A 27,420-nucleotide genomic window follows, 5' to 3' on the forward strand; every position below is an offset into this window, starting at 1 on the left:
CTCTCTCTCGGTCTTCTGCTGCTTCCCTTTACCTTCTCTATCCTCTCTATGTTCCTCTCTCTCTCTCTCTCTCTCTCTCTCTCGGTCTTCTGCTGCTTCCCTTTACCTTCTCTATCCTCTCTATGTTCCTCTCCCTCTCTCTCTCTCTCTCGCTCTGTCTCTCTCTCTCTCCTCCCTCTCTCTCTCTCTCTCTCGGTCTCCTGCTGCTTCCCTTTACCTTCTCTATCCTCTCTATGTTCCCCTCTCTCTCTCTCTCCCTCTCTCTCTCCCTCTCTGTCTCTGTCTCTCTCTCTCTCTGACTTCTGCTGCTTCCCTTTACCTTCTCTATCCTCTATGTTTTTCTCTCTCTCTCTCCATTTCTCTCCCTCCCCCACCCTCTCTCTCTCTCCCCCTCTCTCTCCCTCCCTCTCTTTTTCCTTCTTCCTCCCGAGGCAGTGCTGGGTATGGATGGCACGTTGAGCTACACGTGATAAGGTGCTCCACTCTACTTTGCTCTGAACAGGCTGGCATACACACACTCTCTGACCTTCTCATCGTCTCCATGGCCCCAGTGCCAGCCTGATCAACTGTTCTAGATCTCCTTCTTTCTCTCACTCTCTCTCTCTGCCTGTCTGTCTGTGTCTCTCTCCGTCGCCATCTCGCTTAGCCCCTCTGTCTGAATTCTAGATCATCCTCTCATACAATCTTATCAGACATGCCCTGGTAATGCAGAGTGGTGATGCAGCAATCCTGGTTCTACACCATAGACTTAGGGATGGGAGGGAGGGAGGGATGGGAGGGGAAAACATTGAGTTTATATCAAATAGTATTGGAAAGCTTGACTAAAATCTGTTAGTTACATTACTGTAATCTGATAGTAATTGAACCACAATGCATTTCAGAAAATCCATTAGTCAATTTCCTCAATCTGCCTCTGTATTTGTTTATGGTTTAATCACATCTATTAGTTCCATTACTGCAACTTAATGTAGACAGAGTGCCTTCTCTTCTCTCTTCTCATGTTGCGTGTAGACTGGCCGACATTTTCTATGATGTAGTCGTTTCGAGTTAGCGCTGGTGCAGTCTTAGATTCTTGGACATCTGATAACTGATCAACTCTTATTTGGAGAAGTGTCAGTGCCCTAGTAATCGTACACTTACATGACCATTACATCTCTCCTCTACACAGCATATCTATCATGCCCATTCCTTCCCTTCCTCCCTCAGTCTTAGTACTGATAGTCTCCATCCCAGGCTGTTTATCTTGGGACAATGGGACAATGCTTTGCTCCACTCTTTACTGCAGAAAGACACAGGCAACTCCTCAAATATGAATGTGTCCCTTTGGCTTGGGAGGATCAATACAATACACTGGGGCAAGGCTTCACCCTGGTTACTTAGCAACAAGTTACATGGCAACGGCACAGGCGAGGGACTTAGGTGGTGTGGCAGAGAGAGGAGGAGGACCTAGCTTGGCACTAGCTGTTATTATAGGTGATAGATGGGTGATGTTTTAATTGTTGTCTGTATTTTGTAAGGCTGTGTCGGCTGATGTGATGTCAGGCAGGCAGGCGGGCGGGCGGGCGGGCGGGCAGGCAGGCAGGCAGGCGAGCGGGCGGGCGGGCAGGCAGGCAGGCAGGCAGGCAGGCAGGGTGTGACAACACAGGGTGTGTCAGCAACTCAACACTCAGCATCCAACCATTTTCATTGGTTGTGATGAAAAGGATATTTGATGGATTGGGGGCGAACCATGCATGTGCAGTAGTAGTCTAACATGCTCTAGGTCTTTGACAGTCAATGAGTTAAGACAGAAAATATTTGTGTTCGATCTGGTTACGCCTATTATTCCAGACAATGTCTCTTTGTGCCCCAGACATAACAAAGAGACTCTCACATCAAGCCGACATGCTGAAGTTTGGATGGTTAGTGAGGAAATGGTTCCCCCTGGTGGACATACAGTACTATATTATATTACACAACCACACAGCATCACTGACAAGCTGCTTGTAATGTCTTTGGAACCAGTTAGGTCCAGTGGGTGTTTTACTAAAATAATGACATTTTCCAACTAGGTATCTAGGTGATCCGATAAACCTTCCAATATGCTCAACAGAATGTTACTCCTGGGTTTGCAGCAGGACTGAAGTTGTAGAACCATCGCTGGCGTCGAAAAAAAACACCCATCACCAATAATCTAGGGAAAGCTTTGTGGATTTATTATGGCATGTTGCCTACCCACCTGACAGAATCGACATGTGGAATTATGCTAACGAAAATGTACTGCACATACCACCACTGAGAACAGATGACACTACGAGACACACCTCAGATTTTCCCTCCCCATAGAATAAACATTTACCTTGAGTTATCACACGAACGATTCCAGTAATCAGTGCAGTACATTACGAATTAGAGCCTCAGCTGCTTGCGTTTGAGACAAAACCACACATAGATACCCACAGCCCAAACATTTCATAGAAAGACGATTGATAATACAGAATGTTCAGTCTCTTGTGTTGTATAGTGAATGTTTATTCACTATACGAATATGTACATATAGTAAATAAACTCTGCCATGTGTAATAGCACAATATATACAACAGCAGTGTAATAACTGGTATTATGTACTGTGTTAAACAGTATATATATATATATATATTGGCATTACTAAGTACTGTATATGTCGGTCCTTCTGTTCACCGTGCATCTGGTCCTCAGTGTTCATATTCAAACTGTATCATCAGTCAGTTGCGATCATGCATTTCTAGCTCTATTGTTTTGATGAGTAAGAGATAGAAGTCCTCTCAGGCCGGCAGCGTAGTGCAGGCACGGACTGGCCATAGGGCAGTTCGGGAAAATGCCAGATGGTCCATCTTTAGCCAAGTGGGCTTGTCTACATTTTTTATATTTTTTTTACACAGAATGACCATTATTTGGCTAACAATAGGGGCCTCCAGGGAAAAAAAGGGCCTGTGTGTTACAAATGCCGGGGCTGATTTATGGTCCCAGTCCGTCCGTGGCTGAGTGGAGCAGAAGGAGGCAGAAAGGATGCTGCCATCTCTAGACGTGATGCAACACTTTGGTGGCGGTGTTGCTTGGTGCTTGCTCCCATGCCCAGACCACAGGCATATGCCGACCACACTGGGAAACATGTGCACAGGCGTTCCATCTCCAAGGCCTTGCTGTGGGCGTGGGTGGTATTCGTCTTTGAGCGTATACAATCGGTAACATTTAGTAGTGTTCTGGTTATAAATGTGACATTTCTCTGTGCTGTACACAGAAACAAAAAAAGGTGTTTACATGTATGTGTCAATGGCCCAAATACTGTTGAACAACACTTCACACAGAGCTATAGAACACAACAAAACAGGTTTCCATGTCAACTGCTACCAGGCACATTTCAGAGGAGTCTGGGAAAACAGAACGCTTTTTAACGAAAGACAGCCTTGAGCTGAATAGATTAACACAACAGCAGTTGTCACATGCTGTTTTTTTCCAACCATGACACCAATGTTACAAGAGTGTATACACCCTTATGTTATTCTAGCCAGTGTGCTTCCATAGCTATTGCGCTGACACTGAGGACTTGTGAAGAGCAGAATTCAACAACCGCTGCACAATCCAAACAGCAGCTTTGTGAGAAGGTGTTAACGTTCACAGTGAGCCATTGTTATGTAAATGCCATCTGAGAAGTACCAGCGGCCTGGCTCCGGCTCCAAGTGAGTGCAGGTCCACTGGAGCCATGGTCCAGTGAGACACGGGTGCCGGCCCACGTAGATGGAAACAGAAAAGTCTGAGCTGGGATGAATCCGGGATAAAAATACACCAACAGCAGAGGAGTGTTTTAACAGTACATGGTTGGCAGTGAGAAACCATTTTAGGTGGATGTCAGGAATGTTTAAAAGACAGGGATTGGATTGTCCAACCTACTCATAACATTAGCATCAGCTTCTAGCTAACCTTTGCAAACAAACACATCAACACTTCAGGTCACAAACACATCAGTCATTGTCTTCATCTCAACCCATTAGCATGATAGCCCCATTGGTTGTCATCAAAACCACTAACAACGTTTATAAACCCATATCTGCTGTACACACCACGCTCCCATCAGCATTAAAGTCTCAGATCGGAATTCATACTTACATCAAATGTCTGTGTGAAAGAGGAAGCCAGCTGCCCCTTGTTATACAGTTAACCCACTCGCCCCTCGTTCTTCAAACATTTCTAGTACATTATAATACATTATCCCCTTATATGTTCCAAAACAATCAGAAAGCTCAGAACCCCTAGAGGCCACTAGGATCCGCCCATCTTCCGACCTGTTATAGACGTCAGCAGGACATTTGACATTTTTTTCAATTGAGAGTTCTCCGTTTTGCACAGCAGTATATAATCAGCGTATGTCCTTTGTTTCTCATGGCACTGTGTGTAGGAGTAGAGGTGATCTGTCCACCCGCACACACACACCCACACACACCAACGCTCTTCTTAAGTCTTTTCAGATTGTGTGATAGAGACGGTTCTCTGTCCATCCTTCTAACCTTCTCTCCCACCCTTTCTCTGCTTATCACTGTCTGCAGCTCAGCTGCTGTTCAAACGGGCCCACCACTCCTTCATGGTTCCTTCTGTATCGTCCTACCCATCCATTCCTCTCCTACAGTTATCTCATCAGCCTCACAAGAGGTAAACATTGGGGCTAGTTTGACCCCCACCAGGCAGCCTTATGATCCCTCATTCCCCTCAGAGCTCTCTGGGGGGGGTGGGGCCTCCTCCGCCGTGGGAGACTGGGCTTCTCCCTGAACATCTAGACACAGAGAGATAGACACATAAGACTGCAGTTAGTTATCATTTTTCACCTCATTTCATCTTTATTTGACCAGGAAAGACCCGTGAGGTTAAAAGGCTCTTTGCGAAGACAGCCTGGAACCTGGCCACGAGACAGTGGTTGTGTGGTGGAGCTTCATGGATTTGAGTCAGGCTGTCAGGCTGAGCTAACCCACCTGTGAGGTTGAGCTCGGCCAGTTTGAGTGGAAGGTCAGTGGGGTTGACCCCAGCCGGTGACCCCAGGATGTCAGGTAGGGCGTTCCTTCTCCCCGAGCGACCCGAGGATGCAAAGTCCAGCTTGGGCTCTACCACTTCCGTCATCTCCTCAGGATCAGAGACCCTGCAACTGCTGCCTGGGAGAGGGGGAAGAGAGAGACAGTAAATCAATTATATATTCACACCCAAAAGTTCTACTGCTCAGATCACATGGTCAGGATCAACTATTTTCTAGTGCCGTTTTTGTCCACTGGAGGGAGTCCTTGTACTATCGTTACAACAGATTTCTCACTTGTTTATTTCTATTTGTGTCAACTAAAAACAGATAAAATCTCATAGGCTCATAGGCTTAATTTACTTTGTAATGTTCCACCTCAGAAAGCATAGGGCTGTTTTCATCAGACATCATGCAGTTCAGATGGCCCTGATCCGTTTGCTAGTTTCATCTGGAGCATGGCTGGACACAAGAATAGCTTTCTCTCTGTACATACTGGCTGCCTGTGTGTCTGTCTGTCTGTCTTTTGTCATGGTGACTGCTGTAGTTCTGTTTTGCATGCTCTGGACTACACAAGTGACAGGCAGAATTACATCCCATGTCTCACACTCTTATAGCACACAAGACACACCTGGGTTGGGTTCAATTCAGAATTTTGGAATTGACTCCCATTCAACTCATGAGTTGAAATTCAAATTAAATTGGCCACACCCCGCAGGATGCAGAATTTGAATATGAGTGGCCAGAATAATTATTTACTTCAGTGCAATTCAAATAAATTACACTCTGTCACATATACTCCCTCTCCGGCCTCTAGTTCAACAGGATGCTGAATATCCCACACACCTGTCACCATCGTCTCGCGCAGCTTTGACTCATGACACTCACCTGGACTCCATCACCTCCTTGATTATCTTCCCTACATCCGTCACTCCCCTTGGTTCTAACCTCAGGTGTTATTGACTCTGTTTTCATGTTGGTGCCTTGTTTGTGTTTCATGTTCATTGTATTTTATTTCTTAAAAACACTGAATTTGCTTCCTGACTCACGCGCGCGCGCGCGCGCGCACACACACACACACACACACACACACACACACACTCTTTTAACCTTAGAATAACTCATTATATTTCCACCAACCATTTAATTCGTTTGGCTTCTTTTTGAAGGCCTCAGCGTCAACTTCAAGATTAAACTAATGGGAAATGTAGTATTTTCCCCATATTGAACAAAATGTAAGTGATTCATGAAATATAATAACGTAGAATATTCGCATACAGGTTTTGTTTTCCTTGATCATTTATTTGAACAGTTTGACCTGAAAATCAACTGATTCAACACTATTGTATGTTCGTGTATACAACAACCTGTTTGATGTTTGATGTACAAGATTTATTAGGTACACCACCCCGTTCACGAAAATGGGTCACTCTTTTTAGCGATCCATTTCACGCTGTATAAAGCAGGCATCGAGTCATTCAGTTAATGTTTGACTGAACGTTAGAATGGGCCAAACAAGTGATCTAAGCGACTTTGAGCATGGTATGGTATGGTATGATATGGTATGGCATGGTATGATATGGTATGGTATGGTATGATATGGTATGGTATATGATATGGTATGGTATGATATGGCATGGTATGATATGGTATGATATGGTATGATATGGTATATGGTATGATATGGCATGGTATGATATGGTATGATATGGCATGGTATGATATGGTATGATATGGTATGGCATGGTATGATATGGTATGGCATGGTATATGATATGATATGGTATATGATGGTATGATATGGTATGGCATGGTATGATATGGCATGGTATGATATGGCATGGTATGATATGGCATGGTATGATATGGCATGGTATGATATGGTATGGCATGGTATATGGTATGGCATGGTATGATATGGTATGGCATGGTATGGTATGGTATGGTATGATCGTCGGTGCCAGGTGCGCCAGTTCCAGTATCTAGGGTTGATTGAGAATGGTGTGAGAAACAAAAACTTCCAGTCGGCGGCAGTCCTGTGGATGAAAACAACTCCTTGATGAGAGGTCAAAGGAGAATGGCAAAAAATCGTGCAAGCTAACAGGTGGGCCACAAACATGCAAATAACGGTGCAGTACAACAGTGGGTTGCAGAACGGCATCTCGGAACGCGTCGGTCCTTGTCACGGATGGGCTATGGCAGCAGACGACCACACCGTGTTCCACTCCTATCAGCTAAAAACAAGAAGAATCAGCTCCAGAGGGCACACCATCACCAACACTGGATAATAAGGAGAAGAAAAACATCCCCTGGTCTGACGAATCCCGGTTCCTGTTACGTCATGCTGATGGCAGAGTCAGGATTTGGCGTAAGCAGCATGAGCCCATGGCCCCATCCTGCCTGGTGTCAATGGTACAGGCTGGTGGCGGTGGTGTAACGGTGTGGGGAATGTTAAGTCCTTTGATACCAATTTAGCAACCTTTACATTCCCAAATAATTCAGGCTGTTCTGGAGGCAAAGGGGGGGTCTGACCCGGTACTAGACGGGTGTACCTAATAAACTGGCCACAGGGTGTATATATATATATTTGTATACAGTTGTGGCCAAAAGTTTTGAGAATGACACAAATATTAATTTTCACAAAGTCTGCTGTCTCAGTTTGTATGATGGCAATTTGCATATACTCCAGAATGTTATGAAGAGTGATCAGATGAATTGCAATTAATTGCAAAGTCCCTCTGCCATGCAAATGAACTGAATCCCCCAAAAACATTTCCACTGCATTTCAGCCCTGCCACAAATGGACCAGCTGACATCATGTAAGTGATTCTCTTGTTAACACAGGTGTAAATGTTGACGAGGTCCAAGCTGGAGGTCACTCTGTCATGCTGACTGAGTTCAAATAACAGACTGGAAGCTTCAAAAGGAGGGTGGTGCTTGGAATCATTGTTCTTCCTCTGTCAACCATGGTTACCTGCAAGGAAACACATGCCGTCATCATTGATTTGCACAAAAAAAGCTTCACAGGGAAGGATATTGTTGCCAGTAAGATTGCTCCTAAATCAACCATTTCTAGGATCATCAAGAACTTCAAGGAGAGCGGTTCAATTGTTGTGAAGAAGGCTTCAGGGCGCAGAAGAAAGTCCAGCAAGCGCCAGGGCCATCTACTAAAGTTGATTCAGCTGCGGGATCGGGGCACCACCAGTACAGAGCTTGCTTAGGAATGTCAGCAGGCAGGTGTGAGTGCACCTGCACACACAGTGAGGCGAAGACTTTTGGAGGATGGCCTGGTGCCAAGAAGGGCAGCAAAGAAGCCACTTATCTCCAGGAAAAACATCAGGGACAGACTGATATTCTGCAAAAGGTACAGGGATTGGACTGCTGAGGACTGGGGTAAAGTCTTTTTTTCTGATGAATCCCCTTTCCGATTGTTTGGGGCATCTGGAAAAAAGCTTGTCCGGAGAAGACAAGGTGAGCGCTACCATCAGTCCTGTGTCATGCCAACAGTAAAGCATCCTGAGACCATTCATGTGTGGGGTTGCTTCTCAGCCAAGGGAGTGGGCTCACTCACAATTTTGCCAAAGAACACAGGCATGAATAAAGAATGGTACCAACACATCCTCCGAGCGCAACTTCTCCCAACCATCCAGGAACAGTTTGGTGACGAACAATGCCTTTTCCAGCATGATGGAGCACCTTGTCATAAGGCAAAAGTGATAACTAAGTGGCTCGGGGAACATAACATCGATATTTTCGGTCCATGGCCAGGAAACTCTCCAGACCTTAATCCCATTGAGAACTTGTGGTCAATCCTCAAGAGGCGGGTGGACAAACAAAAACCCCCAAATTCTGACAAACTCCAAGCACTGATTATGAAAGAATGGGCTGCCATCAGTCAGGATGTGGCCCAGAAGTTAATTGACAGCATGCCAAGGCGGATTGCAGAGGACTTGAAAAAGAAGGGTCAACACAGCAAATATTGACTCTTTGCATCAACTTCATGTAATTGTCAATAAACGCCGTTGACACTTATGAAATGCTTGTAATTATAATTCAGTATTCCATAGTAGCATCTGACAAAAATATCTAAAGACACTGAAGCAGCAAACTTTGTGGATATTAATATTTGTGTCATTCTCAAAACTTTTGGCCACGGCTGTAGACTACACCTAATATAGAATAGCGGCATTTTAATTTCATTGAATATCACTGAATTCAATTTCCTTTCATCCAAATGTTGTATCCTGTTTACTACTACAAAGTTAAATTAAAATTCAAGAATTTAATTTATGAGGCATTCTCAATTAAATTCTGAATTGAGCCCAACCCTGACACACACACGAAAAAAACCAGCACAATGTGCACATTCATTTCTACACACATTTCCTACAAATATATGCACACACAAATGCACACATCGAGCTGCTGTTTCTATGGCAACGGATGAAAAAGCACCTCTGGTAAGCAAACATGAGTCCAAACGACCCATTCCCTCTTCTATCTCTCCCTCTATGTCTCTGTCAGTATTCAGTTCTCTTGAAATAACCCACTGCCTTTAGTAGAATCCCAATCTCTGTCTCAACAACCATATTGAGGGGCCACACACAAACACACACACACACACACACACACACACACACACACACACCTCTCTTCCATATCACCGGTCACATGTTGACTGGTGTCAGGTAAACACTGCCATAGGGTGGGAGGATTGGTAAGTCCTCATACCATGTCAACATAACGACACAGCAGTTATGATTGTTCTGACGTGGGTAAAGAGATGTGTGCATGCACAAGACGACCCTTTGTCAACAGTTGTTATCGCTCTCACTTCACACTGCTTGCCTTCTATCTTTCTCTCTCCCTGCTCCTCCACTTGTAGATCACTCCCACTCATCCTGTCTTTGTCTCCCTACACAATTTTATTTAACCTTGATTTAACTAGGCTAGTCAGTTAAGAATTTGTTCTTATTTACAATGACGGCCATTATCTCATGTTGAATCTCTCCCTCTTGTACTCAACCCCTGTAACACAGCGTGGTAAGTGTTCATACTCTTATTTCAGCTGAACACTAAATAACAAAAATCACAAAGAGAATGAACGGAAACCGGAACAGTCCTGTCAGCTGCAGAAACACTAAACAGAAAATAACTACCCACAAAAACCCTGTGGGAAAAAGCTACCTAAGTATGGTTCCCGATCAGAGACAACGATAGACAGCTGTCCCTGATTGAGAACCATACCCGGCTAAAACAAAGAAATAGAAAAAGGAACATAGAATGCCCACCCAAATCACACCCTGACCAAACCAAAATAGAGACATAAAAAGCTCTAAGGTCAGGGCGTGACAGTACCACCCCCAAAGGTGCGGTGAGGGACGTAGACCCCGCTCCACCTCTGGCTTGGCCCCGCTCCACCACCCCTGGCTTGGCCCACTTAGGTGGCGCCTCTAGAGCGGGGACCCTCGCCGCTGACCCCGGACTGGGGACCCTCGTAGAGCGCCCCGGACTGGAGGGCGCCGCTGGAAGCTCCGGACCGAAGGGCGCCTCTGGACGCTCCGGACCGAAGGGAGCCTCTGGAGGGTCTGGACTGGAGGGCGTCGCTGGAAGCTCTTGACTGGAGGGCAACACTGGAGGGAGGAGACGCAGAGACAGCCTGGTGCGTGGGGAGACCTACAGGAGGCCTGGTGCGTGGAGGAGGCACCGGATGAACCGGGCTGTGGGGGAGCACTGGAGCTCTGGTGCGCAGCCTAGGCACCACTCCTCCAGGCTGAATGCCCACTTTAGCCCGGCACCTCCAGAGTGCAGGCATAGGTCGAACCGGGCTGTGGGGGAGCACTGTAGATTTGGTGCTTAACACTCGCACCTCTCCATTAGGCTCAATGCCCACTTTCGCCCGGCACGGGCGGAGCGCAGGCATAGTGCGACACTGAACCCTCCCAGCGCCCCGGAGACACAGTACGCAGAGCCGGCCCAGGATACCCTGGGCCGAAACGGCGCACCGGAGACCAAACGCACTGAGCTGGCACAATCCGCCCTGGCTGCATGCCCACTCTCGCATGGCATTTGCGGGGGGCTGGCATATAGCGCTCCGCGCTATGAGCGTGCACTGGAGACACAGTGCGCTTCACCGCATAACACGGTGCCTGACCAGTACCACGCTGCTTCCGGTAAGCTCAGGTCTATCGCCTGACTCCGCCAAAATATTTTTTTTTGGGGGGGTGGCACACGGGGAGATTGGCGGATTCAGGCTGCCTCTCGTGCCTGCTGCGCTGCCTTGCCTCATATCGCCGCCTCTCAGCTTTAGCTGCCTCTAGTTCTTCCTTCGGGCGTCGATATTCCCCAGCCTGTCTCCAGGGTCCCATCCAATATCTCCTCCCAAGTCCAGGAGTCCTGAACCCCCTGCTCCTCGTTACCACGCTGCTTGGTCCGTTTGTGGTGGGTAGTTCTGTAACGATCGTCTGTTAAAGAAGGTGTGGACCAAAGCGCAGCGTGGTAAGTGTTCATACTCTTATTTCAACTGAACACTAAATAACAAAGAGAATGAACGAAAACCGAAACAGTCCTGTCAGGTGTAGAAACACAAAACAGAAAATAACTACCTACAAAAACCCTGTGGGAAAAAGCTACCTAAGTATGGTTCCCAATCAGAGACAACGATAGACAGCTGTCCCTGATTGAGAACCATACCCGGCCAAAACATAGAAATACAAAAACATAGAAAAAGGAACATAGAATGCCCACCCAAATCACACCATGACCAAACCAAAATAGAGACATAAAAAGCTCTAATGTCAGGGCGTAACAACCCCGGCCTATTTCATAACAAAAATAACAATAATTAGTTCCATATGGAGTTTTTCTCCAACTGAAATTGCTTTACATTCAATAGGATACTAGATAACTCACCCCAGGCACTTCAGTAGGGTACTACAACACATCACATTCCCAGGCTTTTCAATTGGCACCCACTACAGAGAGACAGTAGGGGGTCGATGTGAATGTGTGTCTATATGGTGTGTGTGTGTGTTAAGCTCTGTCCTCTGTCTCCAGCATGTTAAGAGTGTGTGTAGGTGTCCAGGGAGGCAGGACAATTTCTTCCTCTTCCCCTCTTAGGCCTCCGCATGTTACAGCTGCTCTTTGTGTGGCCCTTCGAGCCTCCAGAAGGAGGGAGGACAAGCTGCAATTAGCATTGACATGTCTACAGCTGCCTTCATGGCTGTGTTGATTTCAGGAGAGGCCTGTCTCGGTCTGCCTGCTGAACACATTACATACATACATACATACATACATACATACATACATACATACATACATACATACATACATACATACATACATACATACATACATACATACATACATACATACATACATACATGAGGGCAAAGACAGAGACAGACAGACAGGAGAGGAGGGCAGAGACAGACAGACGGAAGAGGAGGGCAAAGACAGACAGACAGACAGGAGAGGAGGGCAAAGACAGACAGACAGACAGAAGAGGAGGGCAAAGACAGACAGACAGACAGACAGACAGACAGAAGAGGAGGGCAAAGACAGACAGACAGACAGAAGAGGAGGGCAAAGACAGACAGACAGACAGGAGAGGAGGGCAAAGACAGACAGACAGACAGACAGACAGACAGACAGACAGACAGACAGACAGACAGACAGACAGACAGACAGACAGACAGGACAAAGGCAGACAGACAGACAGACAGACAGGAGAGGAAAGGCAGACAGACAGACAGACAGACAGGAGAGGAGGGCAAAGACAGACAGACAGACAGGAGAGGAGGGCAAAGACAGACAGACAGGAGAGGAGGGCAAAGACAGACAGACAGAAGAGGAGGGCAAAGACAGACAGACAGACAGAAGAGGAGGGCAAAGACAGACAGACAGACAGAAGAGGAGGAGGGGCAAAGACAGACAGACAGACAGAAGAGGAGGGCAAAGACAGACAGACAGACAGACAGAGAGAGGAGGGCAAAGACAGACAGACAGACAGACAGACAAAGACAGAAGACAGAAGAGGAGGGCAAAGACAGACAGACAGACAGACAGGAGAGGAGGGCAAAGACAGACAGACAGACAGACAGACAGACAGACAGACAGACAGACAGACAGACAGACAGACAGACAGACAGACAGACAGACAGACAGACAGACAGAGAAGGGCAAAGACAGACAGACAGACAGACAGACAGACAGACAGACAGACAGACAGACAGACAGACAGACAGAGAAGAGGGCAAAGACAGACAGACAGACAGACAAGAGGGCAAAGACAGACAGGAGAGGAGGGCAAAGACAGACAGACAGACAGACAGACAGACAGACAGACAGACAGACAGACAGACAGACAGACAGACAGACAGACAGACAGACAGACAGAGAAAAGACAGACAGACAGACAAAAGACAGACAGACAGACAGACAAGAGAGCAAAGACAGACAGACAGACAGAGAGTAGAGCAAAGACAGACAGACAGACATAGAGGAGAGCAAAGACAGACAGACAGACAGACAGACAGACAGACAGACAGAGAGGAGGGCAATGACAGACAGACAGACAGAGAGGAGGGCAAAGACAGAGACAGACAGACAGGAGAGGAGGGCAGAGACAGACAGACAGAAGAGGAGGGCAAAGACAGACAGACAGACAGGAGAGGAGGGCAAAGACAGACAGACAGACAGACAGACAGACAGACAGAGAGGAGGGCAATGACAGACAGACAGAGAGGAGGGCAAAGACAGAGACAGACAGACAGGAGAGGAGGGCAGAGACAGACAGACAGAAGAGGAGGGCAAAGACAGACAGACAGACAGGAGAGGAGGGCAAAGACAGACAGACAGACAGACAGGAGAGGAGGGCAAAGACAGACAGACAGGAGAGGAGGGCAAAGACAGACAGACAGGAGAGGAGGGCAAAGACAGACAGACAGGAGAGGAGGGCAAAGACAGACAGACAGGAGAGGAGGGCAAAGACAGACAGACAGGAGAGGAGGGCAAAGACAGACAGACAGACAGAAGAGGAGGGCAAAGACAGACAGACAGACAGAAGAGGAGGGCAAAGACAGACAGACAGAAGAGGAGGGCAAAGACAGACAGACAGACAGACAGACAGACAGACAGACAGACAGACAGACAGACAGACAGACAGACAGACAGACAGAGGGGCAAAGACAGACAGGAGAGGAGGGCAAAGACAGACAAAGACAGACAGACAGACAGACAGACAGACAGACAGACAGACAGACAGACAGACAGACAGAGAAGAGGGCAAAGACAGACAGACAGACAGACAGACAAGAGGGCAAAGACAGACAGACAGACAAGAGAGCAAAGACAGACAGACAGACAGAGAGTAGAGCAAAGACAGACAGACAGACAGAGGAGAGCAAAGACAGACAGACAGACAGACAGACAGACAGACAGACAGACAGACAGACAGACAGACAGACAGACAGACAGACAGACAGACAGACAGACAGACAGAGGGCAATGACAGACAGACAGACAGACAGACAGAGAGGAGGGCAAAGACAGACAGACAGACAGACAGAGAGGAGGGCAAAGACAGACAGACAGACAGACAGAGAGGAGGGCAAAGACAGACAGACAGAGAGAGGAGGGCAAAGACAGACAGACAGACAGACAGACAGACAGACAGACAGACAGACAGACAGACAGACAGACAGACAGACAGACAGAGACAGGAGGGCAAAGGCAGACAGACAGACAGACAGACAGACAGACAGACAGACAGACAGACAGACAGACAGAGGGCAAAGACAGACAGACAGACAGAGACAGGAGGGCAAAGACAGACAGACAGACAGACAGACAGACAGACAGACAGACAGACAGACAGATAGACAGGAGGGCAAAGACAGACAGACAGACAGACAGACAGATCTACTGCTCTCCAGCGATGTTTATGTTATCCAGAGCTGGCTGGCAGACAGACAGGAAATAGGTCTGTTCTGCAGAGATGTTTGTCTTAGCCAGAGATGGCTGCTTCAGATGTGTGTCAGACCAAAATCTAGGGCAATCAATGACAGTTGAAAAGGAATATCTTATGTTACTGTATACATCAGGAATATAGTTTTTTTTTCTCCTAACCTATTCTAACCATAGGTCACTTTTGAACCAAACCTGACTAATGCACAACATCTGCAGTGGAGGCTTAGGATAATGACCCCACTAGGTCTTGGTTGGGAAGGATCATTCTGTATTGAAATGGTGACCTATAGAATACATAGGCTTGTTTCATCAGACAACCTCTGTGGTGTGTACTGTGTATTAGACACAATACTAATGCCAGGTAATATAAAAGCCCTCGATCGCAGGGTTGTTTACAACACTGCTATTAAAGCATAGAGAGTTGAATAGGCTTCTGACAGGGAATGTCTTCAAAGACCAGGATACACTAACACTAGAATTAAAGGAATAAATCATAAATTGTGAAAAATACTCACAGGGACTTTAACTAACTGCATTTCCCTCTATAATCACGTTCAAAATATTTATTTTGAAACATGATCGCTATCCAACAGCTGTTAAATTACCACACAGATAAAATGGTTCCTTGTAGACACTTTCTACTTGCTTTAATGACCCTGTCATTCACGTGCTTTCTTTATTTACCTGGTTAATATCCTGGAGAAAAATCATTCAGGATCTATCATCAGATCTCCTGAGCTTCAACACCCTTCATTGAGACACTCTCAGTCACAAGTCATTGAGTCACAAAATAGAACCTAAAATGAACGGTAATGGCAGAGCTTTGGGTTTCATGCATTTCTGGTCCGAGATAGAGACTGAAAGATTACCTATTCAATATGGGACCTTAGTGACTGAATGTAAAAGGCTCTGGATGAGAGTCCGTGTACCGTTTTAAATGCAAATGCAAGGGCCTTGTATATGGGAGGTCAGTGCTCTTTCCAGCAGAGTGTCTTTCCAGCACCATGGACAGAGATATAGAGATGTGGCCTGGGCAGCTGCTAGTCAGTCAGCCAGAGTGTGTCCTATGCATACAGTCAGTCGGACAGTCTCATGCATATAGTCAGACAGCCAGTCAGTCAGCCAGCCAGCCAGACAGTGTCCCATGCATACAAGTTCTACAGGGCCTGGTCAGTCTGTTTCAATCCAACACTTAGAGTGTGTGAGAAAGAGAGAGAGAATGAAGAGAGAGGGAGAGATAGAGAGAGAATGAAAGAAAGAGAGCGATAGAGAGAGAGAGAGTAGTGCTGGTAAGGTCACGATCCGAGCAGAGACCTAGCTCTACACCCAACACCAGAGCAACGTGTAAATGAGATGAGGGGGGAAACCTCACCTCCACGTAGAGGTGTGGAGACAGGAGGTATTTTCAGCATCTCACCTCAGTAAAATACAATTTTCAGTTTCTTACCTTTTTCTATCAGTCCTCTTCTATCACTTTTTTTATTAGTCATTCAGTACTCACCCTTTTACTTTCTCATTGTTTCGTGCTTTAGTCCTTTTTCTTGTCTCTTAAACTCTTTATTACCACCAAGGCACAGCGCATAATTACAAATAATTTGAATACTGCAAATTGACCGCAAGAAGCCCAAACAGATATATTTGATTAAAACATAATCATTTCAAACCTTGCTTACATTTGTATACAATCACATACAGTACCAGTCAAATGTTTGGACACACCTACTCATTCAAGGGTTTTTCTTTATTTGTACTATTTTTTACATTGTAGAATAATAGTGAAGACATCAAAACTATGAAATAACATATGGAATCATGTAGTAACCAACAAAGTGTTAACCTTTTGCGTGTAGGGGGCAGTATTTTTGTTTTTGGCTAAAAAAAGTACCCATTTGAAACGGCCTATTTCTCAGCCCCAGAAACTGGAATATGCATATAATTGTCAGATTAGGATAGAAAACACTCTAAAGTTTCCAAAACTGTAAAAATATTGTCTGTGAGTATAACAGAACTTATATGGCAGGCGAAAACCTGAGGAAAATCCTATCAGGAAGTGCCTCTTATTTTGAAACCTCTGTTCCTATGCATGCCTATCCTCCATTTAAAGGGATATCAACCAGATTCCTTTTCTATGTCTTCCCTAATGTGTCAACAGTCTTTAGACATAGTTTCAGGCTTTTATTTTTGAAAAATGAGCGTGAAAGATCACATTGCATAAGTGGATAGGTGGGGGCTCTCAGAGTGAGTTTTGCGCTACAGAGTAAAGCGGCCATTGTTTCTCCCGGTGTTTTTGAAAAACCTACACACCCGGTTGATATATTATCGAATATGTATTTTAAAAACAACCTGAGGATTGATTATAAAAAACATTTGACATGTTTCTGTGGACATTATGGATATTATATGGAATATATGTCTGTGTTGTCGTGAACTCTCTTTCCTGTGGATTTCTGAACATAACGTGACAAACAAACGGAGGTGTTTTGGGTATAAAAATAATCTTTATGCAACAAAAGGAACATTTGTTGTGTAACTGGGAGTCTCGTGAGTGAAAACATCCAAAGATCAAAAGTAAACGATTAATTTGATTGCTTTTCTGATTTTCGTGACCTAGCTACTTAATGCTTAGTGTACATAATGTTATGTTATGCTATCGATAAACTTACACAAACGCTTGGATTGCTTTCGCTGTAAAGCATAATTTCAAAATCTGAGATGACAGGTGGATTAACAAAAGGCTAAACTGTGTTTTGCAATATTGCACTTGTGATTTGTGGCGCTATGCTAAAATGATCCCGCTAACGGGATGGGTAGCGTCAAGAAGTTAAACAAATCAAAATATATTTTCTATTTGAGACTTTTCAAAGTAGCCACCCTTTGCCTTGATGACAGCGTTGCACACTCTTGGCCTTCTCTCAACCAACTTCACGAGGTAGTCACCTGGAATGCATATCAATTAACAGGTGTGCCTTGTTAAAAGTTCATTTGTGGAATTTATTTCATTTTTAAGGTAGTGGGGGTGGTATACAGAAGATAGCCCTATTTAGTAAAATACCAAGTCCATATTATGGCAAGAACAGCTCAAATAAGCAAAGAGAAAATTACACTCCATCATTACTTTAAGACATGAATGTCAGTCAATGAGGAAAATTTCAAGAACTTTGACAGTTTCTTCAAGTGTAGTCACAAAAACCATCAAGTGCTATGATGAAACTGGCTCTCATGAGGACCGCCACAGGAAAGGAAGACCCAGAGTTAACTCTGCTGCAGAGGATAAGTTCATTAGAGTTACCAGCCTCTAATGCAGTCCAAATAAATTAAGTAAAAGATACATCTCAACATCAACTGTTCAGAGGAGACTTCGTGAATCGGGCCTTCAAGGTCGAATTCTGCAAAGAAACCACTACTAAAGTACACCAATAATAAGAAGAGACTTGCTTGGGCCAAGTAACACGTGCAATGGACATTCGACTGGTGGAAATCTGTCCTTTGGTCTGATGAGTCCAAATGTGATATTTTTGGTTCAAACGTTGTGTCTTTGTGAGATGCAGAGTAGGTGAACGGATGGTCTCCGCATGTGTGGTTCCCGCCATTAATTATGGAGGAGGAGGTGTGATGGTGTGGGGGTGCTTTGCTGGTGACACTGTCAGAGATTTATTCAGAATTCAAGGCACACTTAACCAGCATGGCAACACTGTCACACCCTGATCTGTTTCACCTGTTTTGTGCTGGTCTCCCCTCCCCACCAGGTGTCTCGCATTTTCCCCATTATCCCGTGTACTTATAACTGCGTTTTCTGTTGCCAGTTTGTCTTGTCTTGCTAAGTCTTACCAGCGTGTTTTCCCGTATCTCTAGTTTCTGTTTTCTAGACTTCCAGGTTCTGACCATTCTGCCTGCCCTGACCCTGAGCCTGCCTGCCGTTCTGTCCATGATTGACGCTGCCTTGGATTATTGACATCTGCCTGCCCTTGACCTGCCATTTTCCTGCCCCCTGTTTTGTAATAAACATCTCAGTTTCTAACTGTCTCCATCTGGGTCTTATCCTGAGTCTTGTTAGTACGAACTGGCCATGACTGACCCAGCAGACTCGGACCAGCGCCGCAACGCCGTCTCCTTCAGTGGAGCCACCATTGGAAGACACAAGGAGTGACTTCAAAATCTTATGGAAGGATTCCAGACCTTGGCAGAACGCAATACATTGAGGGAGCAATACCATGGATCGTCTACTAGGCAGTCAGCCACAACAGTAACCTCCCAGCCTCTCAGTAACCCCACTGTCAGCAGCGCGTCTCCCCAGCCCATCCCGGCTTCCCAAGTACCCCGCTTACCTCCTCCGGAGCGCTATACTGGAGATTCAGGTACCTGTCGGGCGTTTCTCTTCCAGGAGCTCCCTTATCTTTGAGCTGCAGTCCCCTTCTTTTCCTGCGGACCGCTTGAAGATAGCGTACCGTATAACGCTGATGTCTGGGAGGGCTCTCTCCTGGGCTACGGCGGTGTGAGAGGAACAATCCAGTGTGTGCTTCAGTCTGTTCATGGAGGAACATCTCTCCATTGTCCGTGAGAGAGGCTGCTTAGAAGCTACTCCTATTATGTCAAGACTCCCGTAGTTTGGCAGACTATGTGGCCGATTTCCACACATTGGCCGTCGAGAGTGCCTGGAACCCGGAATCCCTGTTTGACACGTTCCTTCATGGATTATCGGAGGAGGTTACAGACGAGCTCGGGAGCTGCCCATGGATCTCGACTCTCTCATCGCCTTGACCATATGGATCGTTTTAGTGGCTACAGGAACGTAGGAGGGAGAGGAGGTCTGTTCCCAGTCATACTCTCTCGTCCAAGGATCCCACTTCGCCGCCGAGGAATCCCGGAAGTCCCCGGCATCTACATTACCGAGAGAATCCGAGGTATCTGTAGCCACCTGCACTGTGTGTGCTCAGAATAAGACTCCACGGCAAGCTCCGTCTGGCCTCCTTCAACCACTCCCTGTTCCTCACAACCCCTGGTCCTATATATCCCTGGACTTCATCACCGGTCTCCCTCCATCAGATGGCAACAACACTATCCTTACGGTGGTGGATAGGTTTTTCCAAAGCAGTCCATTTCATTCCCCTTCCCAAGTTACCCTCAGCCAAGGAATTGGCCCAGCTTATGTTGCAGCACGTCTTCCAGATCCATGGACTTCCGGTGGTCTCTGATCGCAGTCCTCATCCCGGTTCTGGAAGGTATTTTGGACCATCATTGGGTCGTCGGCCAGCCTGTCCTCCGATTTTCACCCCCAGTCTAATGGCTAGTTGGAGTGGGCCAACCAGGACCTGGAGACGGCTCTTTGTTGCCTTGTCTCCAACAACCCCACCACCTGAAGCCAGCAACTCGTGTGGGTGGAATACACCTGCAACATCCTTCCCTGCGTGGCCACTGGTCTCTTGCCCTTTGAGTGTTCCATGGGATATCAGCCCATGCTCTTCCTTGAGCAAGAGGTCAGCATACCCTCAGCCAAGATGTTTCTTTGCTGCTGTCACCGTACCTGGAAGAGAGCCCGGTCTGCTCTTCGCTACCGGACCCCTGCTCCCCGCAATCGTCTCGGGCAGAATTCTGCCCCTCCGGGTGGAATTCCCTAAACTTTCCCCCTGCTATATCGGCCCTTTCCCCCTCTGCTGTTCATCTTCTGTTGCCCCGCAACCTCCGTATACATTCCACTTTTCATGTGTCTAGGATTAAACCTATGTCTCACAGCCCTTTGAATCCTGATTTTAACTGTCTGCCTCCTGTGTCTGCATCTGGGTCTTATCCTGAGTCGTGTTAACCACCGCATTCGGCAGCGATATCCCTGGTTTGTGCTTAGTGAGACTATCATTTGTTTTTCAACAGGACAATGACCCTACACACCTCCAGGCTGTGTAAGGGCTATTTGACCAAGAAGGAGAGTGATGGAGTGCTGCATCAGATGACCTTGCCTCCACAATCACCTGACCTCAACCCAATTGAGATGGTTTGGGATGAGTTGGACCGCAGAGTGAAGGAAAAGCAGCCAACAAGTGCTCAGCATGTGGGAACTCCTTTAAGACTGTTGGAAAAGCATTCCAGGTGAAGCTGGTTGAGAGAATGCCAAGAGTGCAAAGCTGTGGACAAAGGGTGGGAACTTTGATGAATTTGTTTAACACTTTTTTGGTTACTACATGATTCCATATGTGTTATTTTATAGTTTTGATGTCTTCACTATTATTCTACAATGTGGAAAATAGTTGTCACGTTCTGACCATCGTTCTTGTGTGTTTTCCTTGTTTTAGTGTTGGTCAGGACGTGAGCTGGGTGGGCATTCTATGTTGTGTGTCTGGTTTGTCTATTTCTATGTTTGGCCTGATATGGTTCTCAATCAGAGGCAGGTGTTAGTCATTGTCTCTGATTGGGAACCATATTTAGGTAGCCTGTTTTGTGTTGGGTTTTGTGGGTGGTTGTCTCCTGTGTCAGTGTTTGTACCACACGGGACTGTTTCGGGTTTTCATGTTTCTTGTTTTGTAGTCTATTTCATGTATAGTTTCGTTATTAAAAGTACCATGAATTATAACTACGCTGCGTCTTGGTCTGATCCCTGCTTACACCTCTTCTTCAGAGGAAGAGGAAGAAGAGAACCGTTACAATAGTACAAATACAGTAAAACCCTTGAATGAGTAGGTGTGCCCAAACATTTGACTGGTACTGTATCTCTCTCCATTATGCGTAGGAATACTTTGGAACAGATTTCAGATCACTTGGAGCTAATTTTCTGGTGTTTTTACAGTCTTATGTCAAACAATAAAAAAAATTAAAAAGTTTACACGTTTTTTTTTTACTCGGGTGGCCAAATTCGGCCGGTGGGCCGCTAGTTGAGGAACCCTGCCCGAGACCATCTCAGAGTCTGAGTGTCCCTAGATGACTGGGTGTGTGTCATCATCCATCCCTAAATAAGAGAGTGGAGCTCAGGATAGATGAAAGAGGTCACAAACACAGTAATAGCTATCCTACATTACTGGGATCAGCCCTCGTTGTCAAAAATGTCTGACAAGGGACGGTGTATATACTGTGCTAGCTGCTAGGGGAAATGTGTACAAAACCAACACAGCCATCTGAAGTTACTGTTTAATAAATGATGCTAGGGATTACTGCTTTCTCTATTTATAGTTTCCTCCTCATGCTCTTGATTGTTCCAGTGCCTCTTTTTCTTCCCTTTCTCCTCTCTTCCTCTCTGTGACTTATTATAAAGCTTAATGTGTTCTACTGGCTGCCATGGTAACTGCAGCGTTGCAATCAGCCTCTCCATATGATGGGAAGGTGGAAACACTAAGAGAAACAAATAGGGAGAGAATGAGAGAGAGCGAGGAAAGGAAGGAGAGCGGGGGGGGGGGATGAGACATCGTCTGCTTGTTTACACTGACTGGTTGTCCTTTGTTTCAGGGGATTCGTGCATGTCAGATTATTTTGACTGTCTGTTGGGTGAAGCCCAATCAATATAGCATCTTTTTTTTAAAACTGTTGTTTTCTCCAGTCCAGAGAGAAAGACAGGAGGAAGAGAAGTAGACAGATCCAGCGAGACAGCTCAATCACCCCCCCCCCCCGACTCACAAGTCCCAGTATACCTCTCTCTCTCTCTCTCTCTCTCCACTGATCCCCAGAACCTTTACAGAGCAGCTCCTCTCATGTTTCATAAGCTAAGAGCTCACACAAAGACACATCAGAGAAGACTTTCATTTGGTGGATCTCTCACCCAGGAGATCTTAAAAGCTGAACGTGACTGTTCTTCTAACTACTTGGTTGTGAGCCACCTCTAGCTACAAGTTAACAAGTCAAATCAAAGTGTATTTGTCACGTGCGATAAATACAACAGGTAGACCTTACAGTGAAATGCATACTTACAGGCTCTAACCAACAGTGCAAAAAAAAAGATATTAGGTGAACATTAGGTAAGTAAAGAAATAAAACAACAGTAAAAAGACAGGCTATATACAGTAGCGAGGATATAAAAGTAGCGAGGCTACATACAGACACCGGTTAGTCAGGCTGAATGAGGCAGTATGTACATGTAGATATGGTTAAAGTGACCATGCATATACAGTGGGGCAAAAAAGTATTTAGTCAGCCACCAATTGTGCAAGTTCTCCTACTTAAAAAGATGAGAGGCCTGTAATTTTTCAAACCAAGCTGCTTACCTATTGCAGATTCAGTCTTCCCAGCCTGGTGCAGGTCTACAATTTTGTTTCTGGTGTCCTTTGACAGCTCTTTGGTCTTGGCCATGGTGGAGTTTGGAGTGTGACTGTTTGAGGTTGTGGACAGGTGTCTTTTATACTGATAACAAGTTCAAACAGGTGCCATTAATACAGGTAACGAGTGGAGGACAGAGGAGCCTCTTAAAGAAGAAGTTACAGGTCTGTGAGAGCCAGAAATCTTGCTTGTTTGTAGGTGACCAAATACTTATTTTCCACCATCATTTGCAAATAAATACATAAAAAATCCTACAATGTGATTTTGTGGATTTTCTTTCCTCATTTTGTCTGTCATAGTTGAAGTGCACCTATGATGAAAATTACAGCCCTCTCTCATCTTTTTAAGTGGGAGAACTTGCACAATTGGTGGCTGACTAAATACTTTTTTTGCCCCACTGTATGATGAACAGAGAGTAGCAGTAGCGTAAAAGGTTGGTGGGTGGTGGGTGGCGGGTGGCGGGACACAATGCAGATAGCCCGGTTAGCCAATGTGCGGGAGCACTGGTTGGTCGGCCCAATTGAGGTAGTATGTACATGAATGTATAGTTAAAGTGACTATGCATACATGATGAACAGAGAGTAGCATCAGCAATGCAAATAGTCCGGTTAGCCATTGAATTTCATGTTCAGGAGTCTTATGGCTTGGGGGTAAAAACTGTTGAGAAGCCTTTTTGTCCTAGACTTGGCACTCCGGTACCGCTTGCCATGCGGTAGTAGAGAGAACAGTCTATGACTGGGGTGGCTGGGGTCTTTGACAATTTTTAGGACCTTCCTCTGACACCGCCTGGTGTAGAGGTCCTGGATGGCAGGCAGTTTAGCCCCAGTGATGTACTGGGCAATACCCACTACCCTCTGTAGTGCCTTGCGGTCAGAGGCCGAGCAATTTCCGTACCAGGCAGTGATGCTCTCGATGTTGCAGCTGCAGAACCTTTTGAGGATCTCAGGACCCATGCCAAATCTTTTAAGTTTCCTGAGGGGGAATAGGCTTTGTCGTGCCCTCTTCACGACTGTCTTGGTGTGTTTGGACCATTCTAGTTTGTTGTTGATGTGGACACCAAGGAAATTGAAGCTCTCAACCTACTCCACTTACAGCCCCGTCGATGAGAATGGGGGCTTGCTCGGTCCTCCTTTTCCTGTAGTCCACAATCATCTCCTTTGTCTTGTTTATGTTGAGGGATCGGTTGTTATTCTGGCACCACATGGTCAGGTCTCTGACCTCCTCCCTATAGGCTGTCTCATCATTGTTGGTGATTAGGCCTACCACTGTTGTGTCGTCTGCAAACTTAATGATGGTGTTGGAGTCATGCCTGGCCATGTAGTCGTGGGTGAACAGGGAGTACAAGAGGGAACAGAGCACACAGCCCTGAGGGGCCCCAGTGTTGAGGATCAGCGTGGCAGATGTGTTGCTACCTACCCTCACCTGGGGGCGGCTCGTCAGGAAGTCCAGGATCCAGTTGCAGAAGGAGGTGTTTAGTCCCAGGATCCTTAGCTTAATGATGAGCTTTGAGGGCACTATGGTGTTGAACGCTGAGCTGTAGTCAATGAATAGCATTCTCACATAAGTGTTCCTTTTGTCCAGGTGGGAAAGGGCAGTGTGGAGTGCAATAGAGATTGCATCATCTGTGAATCTGTTTGGGCAGTATGCAAATTGGAGTGGGTCTAGGGTTTGTGGGATAATGGTGTTGATGTGAGCCATTACCAACCTTTCAAAGCACTTCATGGCTATGGACGTGAGTGCTATGGGTCTGTAGTCATTTAGACAGGTTGCCTTTGTGTTATTGGCCACAGAGACTACGGTGGTCTGCTTGAAACATGTTGTTATTACAGAATCAATCAGGGACATGTTGAAAATGTCAGTTAAGACACCAGCAAGTTGGTCAGCTCATGCCCGGAGCACAAGCCCTGTTAATCCGTCTGGCACCGCAGCCTTGTGTATGTTGACCTGTTTAAAGGTCTTACTCACGTTAGCTACGGAGAGCGTGAGCACACAGTCATCCGGAACAGCTGATGCTCTCATGCATGCCTCGGTGTTGTTTGCCTCGAAGCGAGCATAGAAGTGATTTAGCCTATCTGGTAGGCTCGTGTCACTGGGCAGCCCGCGGCTGTGCTTCCCTTTGTAGTCTGTAATAGTTTGCAAGCCCTGCCACATAAGACGAGCATCGGAGCCGGTGTAGTATGATTCAATCTTAGCCCTGTATCGACGCATTGCCTGTTTGACGGTTTGTCACAGGGCATAGCAGGATTTCTTGTAAGCTTCCGGGTTAGAGTCCCGCACTTTGAAAGCGGCAGCTCTACACTTTAGCTCAGTGCGGATGTTGCCTGTAATCCATGGCTTCTGGTTGAAGTATGTACGTAGAGTCACTGTGGGGACGACGTCCTCAATGCACTTATTGATAAAGCCAGTGATGTGGTGTACTCTTCAATGCCATCGGATAAATAGCAAAACAGTCCTGTTGTTTAGCATCTGCTTCATCTGACCACTTTTTTTACAGACTGAGTCACTGGTGCTTCCTGCTTTAATTTTTGTTTTTAAGCAGGAATCAGGAGGATAGAGTTGTGGTCGGATTTACCAAATGGAGGGCGAGGGAGAGCTTTGTACGCGTCTCTGTGTGTGAGGTACAGGTGATCTAGAATTATTTTCCCTTTGGTTGCACATTTAACATTTTGATAGAAATTAGGTTAAACTGATTTAAGTTTCCCTTCATTAAAGTCTCCGGCCACTAGGATCGCCGCCTCTGGGTGAGTGGTTCCCTGTTTGCTTATTTCCTTATACAGCTGACTGAGTGCGGTCTTAGTGCCAGCATCTGTCGTGGTGGTAAATAAACAGCCTCGAAGACACCCCCCCCCCCGTCTTACCAGAGTGTGCTGTTCTATCTTGCCGGTGCAGCGTATATCCCGCTAGCTGAATATCCATGTCATCATTCAGCCACGATTCCGTGAAACATAGGATATTACAGTTTTTGATGTCCTGTTGGTAGGATATTCGTGATCGTACCTCGTCTAATGTATTGTCCAATGACTGCACTATGGCGAGTAATATTGACGGTAACGGCAGCTTTCCCACACGCCTTCTGTGGGTCCTGACGAGGCATCCGGCTCTTTGTCCTTTATACCCGCGTCCTTCCTCTTGCAAATAACGGTGATGTTGACCCTGTGGGGTGTTTGGAGAAAATCTTAATCTAACCCGAGGTGAGTGATCGCTGTCCTGATATCCAGAAGCTCTTAATCTAACCCGAGGTGAGTGATCGCTATCCTGATATCCAGAAGCTCTTAATCTAACCCGAGGTGAGTGATCGCTGTCCTGATATCCAGAAGCTCTTAATCTAACCCGAGGTGAGTGATCGCTGTCCTGATATCCAGAAGCTCTTAATCTAACCCGAGGTGAGTGATCGCTGTCCTGATATCCAGAAGCTCTTAATCTAACCCGAGGTGAGTGATCGCTGTCCTGATATCCAAAAGCTGTTTTTTGCAGTAAGATACGGTAGCAGAAACATTATGTACAAAATAAGTTACAAATGACTCAAAAAAAAACATAATAGCACAATTGGTTGGGCGCCTGTAAAACTGCTGCCATTTCTTCCAGCACCATTTTAGTGTGCCCTCAGAAAGGCGCTAAACTAAGTAGCTTGGAGCGAGAGAATCAATCTGCTACTCCTGTTCTTTATCCCACAATATCCAGGACGAGAAATTGGTCATGAAACGTCATAATGACATAATTGTCAGGTTGTAACCAAATTCAGACACCAGATAACAACCAGGTAAAGATGTAGTTTTGCATTGTACAGAACAGAGGTCAGATCTTGGTTGTTATCTGGCAATCATCCCATGAACAATAGATGGTCTTGTAAACTCTGGTGATCAGCTTCAAAGAGGCACTTCTCATCTGAAATCATAACTTCTGACAGCTCTAAGAAGAAAGACTTTAACAATGATTAACTCTGGGGTCCAAAGTGTGTTCTAACCCATAAAAATAAACTGTCAAAAACATGAGTGAAGCAGAAAGAGAGAGGGTGTGTGTGCGCGTGGGAGCAGAGTGCACTCTTGATCACCAAACCAGAGCTCCATTCCAGAGGGTCAATCACAATGATGCATCCATGGTCTTTCAGACTCATAAGCATATTTCCAGAGGGCTTTAGAGCCAGTCTGGTCCCGCTCAATAACATGGGGCCTATAGGTTCCAATACTATTTGTTTTCTTTCG

The 27,420-nt window shown here is 46.0% G+C and overlaps 1 long non-coding RNA gene across 2 annotated transcripts in view; it reads right to left on the reverse strand.

Moving 5' to 3' along the window:
- Positions 1–2,172: 2,172 nt before the first annotated feature.
- Positions 2,173–27,420, reverse strand: part of LOC112264624 — a 94,202-nt gene continuing 68,954 nt past the window's right edge. For both annotated transcript variants that reach the window (XR_002955661.2, XR_006078593.1), the window contains exons 2-3: positions 4,983–5,159; positions 2,173–4,786 (exon numbers count right to left, since the gene is read on the reverse strand). This is a non-coding gene — a long non-coding RNA (uncharacterized LOC112264624). The remainder of the gene's footprint in view (positions 4,787–4,982; positions 5,160–27,420) is intronic.

Source organism: Oncorhynchus tshawytscha, linkage group LG13, assembly GCF_018296145.1.
Source record: "Oncorhynchus tshawytscha isolate Ot180627B linkage group LG13, Otsh_v2.0, whole genome shotgun sequence".
NCBI lineage: Eukaryota > Metazoa > Chordata > Actinopteri > Salmoniformes > Salmonidae > Oncorhynchus > Oncorhynchus tshawytscha.